Source organism: Eumetopias jubatus, unplaced genomic scaffold (assembly GCF_037043125.1).
Source record: "Eumetopias jubatus isolate StellerSeaLion01/CBP00866 unplaced genomic scaffold, mEumJub1_p1.0 scaffold_1, whole genome shotgun sequence".
Taxonomy (NCBI): domain Eukaryota; kingdom Metazoa; phylum Chordata; class Mammalia; order Carnivora; family Otariidae; genus Eumetopias; species Eumetopias jubatus.
The window spans coordinates 10,023,417-10,031,976 of NW_028274807.1; positions in this window are offsets into that span (position 1 = coordinate 10,023,417).

The window sequence follows — 8,560 nt, forward strand, 5'->3', positions numbered from 1 at the left end:
ATCCACTTTTTTCAAAGAAATGGAACAAATAATCCTAAAATTTGTATGGAACCAGAAAAGACCCCGAGTAGCCAGAGGAATGTTGAAAAAGAAAAGCAAAGCTGGTGGCATCACAATTCTGGACTTCAAGCTCTATTACAAAGCTGTCATCATCAAGACAGTATGGTACTGGCACAAAAACAGACACATAGATCAATGGAACAGAATAGAGAGCCCAGAAGTGGACCCTCAACTCTATGGTCAACTCATCTTCGACATAGGGAAGAATGTCCAATGGGAAAAAGACAGTCTCTTCAACAAATGATGTTGGGAAAATTGGACAGCCACATGCAGAAGAATGAAACTGGACCACTTCCTTACACCACACACAAAAATAGACTCCAAATGTTTGAAAGACCTAAATGTGAGACAGGAGTCCATCAAAATCCTAGAGGAGAACACAGGTAGCAACCTCTTCGACCTTGGTTGCAGCAACTTCTTCCTAGACAAATTGCCAGAGGCAAGGGAAGCAAGGGCAAAAATGAACTATTGGGACTTCATCAAGATAAAAAGCTTTTGCACAGCAAAGGAAACAGTCAACAAAACGAAAAGACAATCGACAAAATGGGAGAAGATATTTGCAAATGATGTATCAGATAAAGGGCTAGTATCCAAAATCTGTAAAGAACTTATCAAACTGAACACCCAAAGAACAAATAATCCAATCAAGAAATGGGCCGAAGACAGGAACAGACATTTTCCAAAGAAGACATCCAAATGGCCAACAGACACATGAAAAAGTGCTCAGCATTGCTCGGCATCAGGGAAATCCAAATCAAAACCTCAATGAGATAACACCTCATACCAGTCAGAATGGCTAATGGCTAAAATTAACAAGTCAGGAAATGAGAGATGTTGGTGAGGATGCAGAGAAAGGGGAACCCTCCTACACTGTTGGTGGGAATGTAAGCTGGTGCAGCCACTCTGGAAAACAGTATGGAGGTTCCTCAAAAAGATGAAAATAGAGCTACCATGTGACCCAGCAATTGCACTACTGGGTATTTACCCCAAAGATACAAATATAGTGATCTGAAGTGGCACCTGCACCCCAATGTTTATAGCAGCAATGTGCACAATAGTAAACTATGGAAAGAGCCAAGATGTCCATCAACAGATGAATGGATAAAGAAGTTGTGGTGTGTATATACACACACACACACACACATACACAATGGAATATTATGCAGCCATCAAGAAAAATGAAATCTTGCCATTTGCAATGACGTGGATGGAACTAGAGGGTATTATGCTAAGTGAAATAAGTCAATCAGAGAAAGATATGTATCATATGATCTCAGTGATATGAGGAATTCTTAATCTTGGGAAACAAACTGAGGGCTGCTGGAGTGGTGGGGGGTGGGAGGGATGGGGAGGCTGGGTGATAGACATGGGGGAGGGTATGTGCTATGGCGAGCACTGTGAATTGTGTAAGACTGATGAATCACAGACCTGTACCTCTGAAACAAATAATATATGTAAAAGAAAAAAAAAGAGAGTAGGAAGGGAAAAATGAAGGGGGGGAAGTCGGAGGGGGAGATGAACCATGAGAGACTGTGGACTCTGAGCAACAGACTGAGGGTTCTAGAGGGGAGGGGGTGGGAGGATGGGTTAGCCTGGTGATGGGTATTAAAGAGGGCACGTATTTAATGGAGCACTGGGTGTTATACGCAAACAATGAATCATGGAACACTACATCAAAAACTAATGATGTAATGTATGGTGATTAACATAACATAATTAAAATAAAAAAAAGTCTTGTCATCTGCAAACAGGTAATTTACATCTTCCTCTCTGATTTGGATGCTTTTATTTATTTTTCTTGCCTAATTGCTGTGGCTGGGACTTGCAGTACTATGTTGAATGGAAATGGTGAGAGTGGGCATCCCTGTCTTATTCCTGATCTTAGAGGAAAGACTTTTAACTTTTCACCATTGTATATGATGTAGCTGTGGGCTTGTCATATTTGACTTCTATTATGCTGAGGAACATTTCTTCTATACCTAATTTGTTGAGAGTTATTATTATGAAAGGATGTTGAATTTTGTCTGATGCTTTTCTGCATCTATTAAAATGATCATATGATTGTTATCCTTTATTTTGTTAATGTGGTGTATCACATTTATTGATTTGCTTATGTTCAACCATCCTTGCATCCCATGGATGAATCCCTCTTGATCATGGTGTGTGATCATTTTAATGTGTTCTTGAATTTTGTTTGCTAGTATTTTGTTGAGAATTTTTGCATTTGGGTTCATCACGGATATTGGCCTGCACTTTGAATATGTTATCTCCTCTTCTGGCCTGCAAGGTTTCTGTTGAGAAATCTGTTGATAACCTTATTGGGATTTCTTTGTATGTGATTAATCCTTTTTCTCTTGCTGTTTTCAAAATTCTCTGCAATTCTCTTTTTGTCTTTGATTTTGAATCTTGGTGATGATCTCTTTGGGTTGTATCTGGGGTCCTTTGAGCTTCATGTACCTGGATGGCCATACTTTTTCCAGATTTAGGAAGTGTTCATCCATTCTTTAAGTAAGTTTTCTGTCTCTCTGTCTCTTCTTTTGGGACACCCATAGTGCAGATATTGTTTCATTGAATGTGTCCCATAAATCACACAGGGTTTCTTCATTCTTTTTCGTTCTAATTTCTTTTTTCTCCTTTGGCTGGATAATTTCAACTTGACCTGTCTTCAAGTTTCCAGATTCTTTTTTTTTTTTTGCCTGATTGAGCCTAATGTTGAAGCTTTCTATTGTACTTTTAGTTTCATTCATTTTATTCTTTCAGCTCAGAGTCTTGGTTAGGTTCTTTTCATGTGATTTATGTCTCTGTTGAACTTCTCATTTTGCTCATGTATTGTTTACCTGAGTTCATTAAATTGTCTGTGTTCTCTTGAATCTCACTGAGCTTCCTTAAAATTCCTTAAAGTGATTATTTTAAATTCTTTTTCAGGTAACTCACAGATCTGCATCTCTTGGGATTGGTTACTGGAAAATCATGTTTCGTTGGTGGTGCCATGTTTGCTTTGTCATGTTTCTGATGGCTTTGTGTTGATGTTTGCACATTTGAGGGTGCATTCACCTCTTCCAGCCATTTGAACTGGCTTTGGCAGGGAAAGACTTCCATCTAAAGGCGGCTGCAAGGCTGCCAACTGGGTGGGATGCAGCGTCTTTCGTTCTTGGAAGGCAAGCAGTGTAGTCTCCATGTGATTGCATCAGCTGAGGTCTGTGTAGGCACAGACTTGTGGGTGTCTTCTGTGGCCAAGACTGTGGGTGGCACGGTGACTAAGGCTGTTGGGATATTCAGAGGTGAAGGTTGCTAGGATCTTCTGTTCTATTTTTGCCTGTGGGAGGAAGTTCTAGCAAAAGGGGATCCCTCTTGGGGATCACTCAGAGCAATAGGAGAGCTGGAGTCCTGGGATCGGGCACTCAGAGCATGTGGTACTACCACAGTGTCTGGGTCCGGGGGCACAGGTGCACTTGCTGTGGGTATATGTAGAACCTTGTTAAACCAGGGTCTGGGTCTCTGGTCTTGTAGCCCTTCTGGCCAGGTAGATGATGCAGCAGTGGCACAGGCCCTGGGACAGCAAGGAATAGTTGTGGCTTGGGCCCAGGGTGCAGGGGGCAGTAGCAGTAGAGCCTGTGGATGGTGGCGGGTCACAGTCCCAACTTTGGCCTCAGGGGCAGTTTCAGGATAGCAGAAGCACATCTCTAGTGATGGCCTGTTAAAGCCCCATGTTAGGATCCAGGGAGCAGGACTCAGGGCAGGAGCAGTCGAGGGCAGGGCTCAGGGCAGTGGCAGCTCCCATCTTGTATATGGTGAGGCACTGTGAAATCTTGATCCTAAAGAGCTGGGCACAGCAGTGACAGGGCTCCTGAGGGCAGATCTTATTGTGGTGACAGCTCAAGCCACGAGGAGGGGACTCAGTGGTGGGAAGTCCGGGCAGCGGGAGCAGCTGGGATCAGCCCTGGTGTAGAACGTGGGAGGCCACGGCAGTAAAGGCTGCAAACATCCAGAGTGGCGTGGCTTGCTGGGGTTCTCCTGCATCCCCTTTACCCCAGCTTCCCTTGAGTGGATCCCCCATGCATCAGGCTGCTCTTGAGAATGGGGAAGTGTGGGTAAAACACTTCCTGTCCTTTTCTGTGTGACCGTGCTTGGGTTTTAAGCTCTGCAGGGTTTTTGCTGCTTTTTTTTTTTTTTAATTGTAGCCTAGAGCTTTCTCTGAGTTATTTTCATTGGTTTATAGTTGTTTATGAACTCTTTTTCTTGTTTTTTGGGGGGTGATGAGCACTGGGACCCCCTAACCCTCCATCTTGCTGATGTCACTTCCCTTGCTGATGTCACTTCCCTTGCACAAGGCAGAGCTTTATAAACTACTGAGCCCGGGTCCCACCCATAGGCTCTGATTTAATTGGTCTGGGGTGTGCCAAGATATTGGGAGCCCTAAAGCTCCCAGGTGACTGATGTATGTCACAGTTCCCTTTCTGAGCCTCTGCACTATAGGAAAAGCTGCATTAACTAGCCCCAGCGGGAGCTGTCTGGTTTTCCAGTAGCTACAATGACACTAGTTTGGGAGGCAGGGTACAGAGTGCCCATTGCTGTGCTACCATACACGGTTATGCTGCTTCAATTAGTCTGCAGTCAATCCATATTGAGTACACATTAATCCCAAACTCAGATACTTTAACATTTAGTTCAGTGAGTACATTTAAGTATGGGTGGCCAGACCACAACAGATGCTCAGTGCATTTTAGTTCTTTTCATGCAACTCTTTTAAAAACAAGTCATACCTGTAAGTGTCCCAAGTGTTTGGCTGGATGCCTGAAATATACAAAGTGGGATCTCTGAATCTTTGTGGGACTTTGCCATGAGCTGAGACACTTCTATTTTCGTACACTAGATGGCACAAGAAGACCGCCGGGCTGAGGCTGCTGACCCAGGTCATTGAGGCTCCTCAAAATGAGCAGCAGAGGAAACCAGAGAGGGAGACAAACCTTAAGAGACTCTTAATCTCAGGAAACAAACTGAGGGTTGCTGGAGTGGTGGGGGGTGGGAGGGATGGGGTGGCTGGGTGATAGACACTGGGGAGGGTATGTGCTATGGTGAGCACTGTGAATTGTGTAAGACTGATGAATCATGGACCTGTACCCTTGAAACAAATAATACATTATATGTTAATAAAAATAAATAAATGACAGAAAACCACCACCACCAAAAAAAAAAAAAAAGAAATATTTGAGTGGTTGTTTGCAATAAGATTGGTTAGCTACTACTCCAAAAAAAAAAAAAATGAGGCAGCAGAGTATCATTTTTTTCATATGTCAGTAGGATCCAGACAAGGCAAAACAACTCTTTGTGTTGCTACTGGGATAAAATGCAGAGATTCATATTCTCTGGGGGGTGTTGGATCTCCTTAGGTGAGAAACACAGGCAGCTAAATAGTTCAAGGTGACAGCTGCCCAACAAGGGGCCAGGTGTGTTGAGCTCAGAGGAAGGGGTTGGGGTGGGGGAGGGGTTTTGAAAAGAGGCAGAAACCGCCTGGGCTCTGCCTACAGACAAGCCATAAGTAAATGTTGATATTTAGCACTTTCTTTTGAGAAAGAAACAATGTCTCGCTGCAGATAGCAGGTTTCCATTTCCAACATCACTGATAGCATGTCCCGACACGCAGGCAGACAGAGGAAGGGTAGCTTTTAAAGGAGTTTGAATTGACCGCCCCCACAGAGAAACGGGTCTAGTCCTGTGACTTCTCTTCTGCGAGAGGCTTCTGGAATTAGAAAATGGTGCATTTTGTGGAGACAGCTGGCAAGGAGCCATTCCTTCTGACTGATGGGAGGGCTGGTGCCTCCGTCGTTAGAAGTATGTGCGTTTGATCTGAAAACTGAGCTTCAAGGTAGAGTGAAAACGCCAGGGTGTTCTTTGATTTCCCTGTCCACAGGCGGCTGACGGCCTCCAGATCCCAAACTGTGGGTGATGTGAAGTGGCCTAGCACGGCGTCACACAGTGCCTAGGCCTGTGGTCCTATTTGAAATGATTTCTTTGGTCGGCTGGGCTCTCTCTGTGCCTCCGTGATCTGTCTTTAGATCAAGACTAACTCACCTGCAGATGGGGGAGCTCCTGTCACATGTGTTTCCTTTTGATTTCTCTGCTCCTTCGACACCTCTTGCTATTGATACACATTCTGGGTTTGCCTTGAGTGGATGCTTGTTTTCTCTTCGACATTTTATCTAAGTGTGCCCTTACTGCAGTATTGGATTTTTTCCCCCTTAATTGAAAGAGTAGAGGAAACTGCAGGTGACTGTTTATGTGATTGGAGTTGCCGTACTGGTGGTGGCTGCCTGTTTGGGAAACAGATCTTGCTGAAGAGTCTTCAGGTTGGGATAACGAGCTTGTTCTGATTGTTGTGGGTCAATATTCAGAGCCGGTAGCCACAGCATAGCCTAGGTTGGGAGCCATGGCTCATATGGACACAAACATCAGGAGAAATTGTGTGAAAGATGAAATATTCAGTTTCTTTATTCAGAAGACAGTGTCTCCGATTCCCAGTAGGACCAAACACTGGCAGTGGGCAACCGTTAGAACGGTTTTCTTTTGTGGCTGGCTAGTGGCAGGAGTCTATAGGGGAGGCCCCTGCCACCAGAAACTGTCCCTCAGCAAGCTGAGTGGTGTCAGCATCTTTTACTGGGGTCACATAGAACCCGGCTCCTCAGAGGCTGAAATGCAGACCAACAGTATCAGCACTCCTGGGAGTTTGTTAGAAATGCAGAGTCTCAGGCCACCCCGGACTTACTGAATCAGAGTCTGTGCCCTCAACAAGGCGTGTGTTCCTGTGAAAGGAAGGAAAGCTGTGTCTCAGGAGCGTGTCTAGCTCTGGGGATTGTGTTTGGTAGAGTCTTACCAGTCCCCGGGGGCCAGCCAGTCTGACCATCAGCAATCAGCATAGCTCAGCCGGGGGGTGCTGCTCCTTGGCAAAAGGCGCCATTGGAGCCAGCTCATTCCAGAGAGTGGGGCGGGGCTGTGGGCTCTGCGGAGAGGCCAGGTTATCAGAGCAGTTAGCATGGTTTTGCCCCTTTCACTTTGGGCCATGGCTGTCCCCCGTCTGCTCCGCAGTACCAGGAGAGGTGGCCCCACAGAAGCAGCCAGCCCCTCACCCACACTCCGTGCCGGGGACCTGCTGGGCGGTCGGCTGTGGGACCCCAGTCTCCCTAACACACATTTCTGAGGTTCACCTTTACCAGGAAAAACTAGATGCCCACACATTGGTGTTGTTATGAAGTCACTGAGGCACTGCAGATACATTAGCACGGGTGGGCCTTGACTGGAAGAGTCCAGGGACTTTTAGACCGGCCAGTGTTTCCTTAGTGTTTCCAGGGACTGCCGAGCTACTAGAGGCCAGCACAGTACCAGATGCCCTGTTCTCTGTCCGATAGATGAAGAAGGCCCAGCTCAGTGGGTCACTCGGTAAAGTCCCTTCCTTGCCCAAGAGGGCAGACTGGGCTGAACACAGCCCTGGGCTGCTGGATGCCGCGTGGGCTTTATACCTATACAGCGTCTTTCGGGTCATTTCTGTGGACCGCTCTCCGACTTCCTGTAACACTGCGATTAAAAGTAGGGAGGAGTTTGCATGGAATCTCAGGGAATGAGGCGGTGGGGATGGGGGCAGCCTTCTTATTCGCTTCCCTTAGGCTGTCCGTGGGTTTCTGGGGGTGGGGGGTGGGGGCAGACAACTGCACTCTGAATCCCGGCTGTGCCTTTCCTTTCTTGTGGCTTTGGTTACCCGCAGCGGGTTCTGCCATGCTCCTAGCTCGCCGATTGAGCCAGGCACAACTGCTGGCCGCCACCGGCGTCCCGGCCCCGCTGATTTGACAGCACTGTTCCCGCGCATCAGCTCATATTTATGCTGAACGATGGGCAACAGTGCCTGGTGTCCCTTCTTTTGTTTATATACATTTATTTTCTTTGCGGCGGGGGGGGGGGGGGGGGGCGGGGCGGGGAAGAGCTGCCTCCCTTTTAAGGGACATGCAAACTGAGTTTTGTCTTCCCTTCCTCCTACTGTCAAACAAAAGTCACCTTAGAACTCAGAATCACCTGGGGTCCGTCCCTGGCAGGAAGCAAGGCCTTTCCTCGTGAATGTATAACTTACAGTAAGCTCTCAGCAGACCAAAAAAAATGCCTTTTATCATGTTCTGGGTTTTCCCTCCCACTGTTTTATTTCACTTACAACATCACTCAGGCCCAAATGGTATTTGTCAGGAGTAATTGGCAAACGCTGGAGGCTGTGTTCAAGGCTGCTTGAATGGAAAATCTCAAAGCAGTCGCCCATGTTGAAAGAAAATATTACATTTGATCTTTTTTTTTATGATTTCTGCAGACATGATGCGTGTCTGCATTCTTTAGCCTCATAACCCCTTTATATTTGAAAGAAAAAAAAATCCCTGCAGGAAGTAGCATTTCACAGTTAATTTACAGTATGCCCGAGAAGTAACCACAACACATGGGAAGTCATTTTAAAAACACCTCCATGATT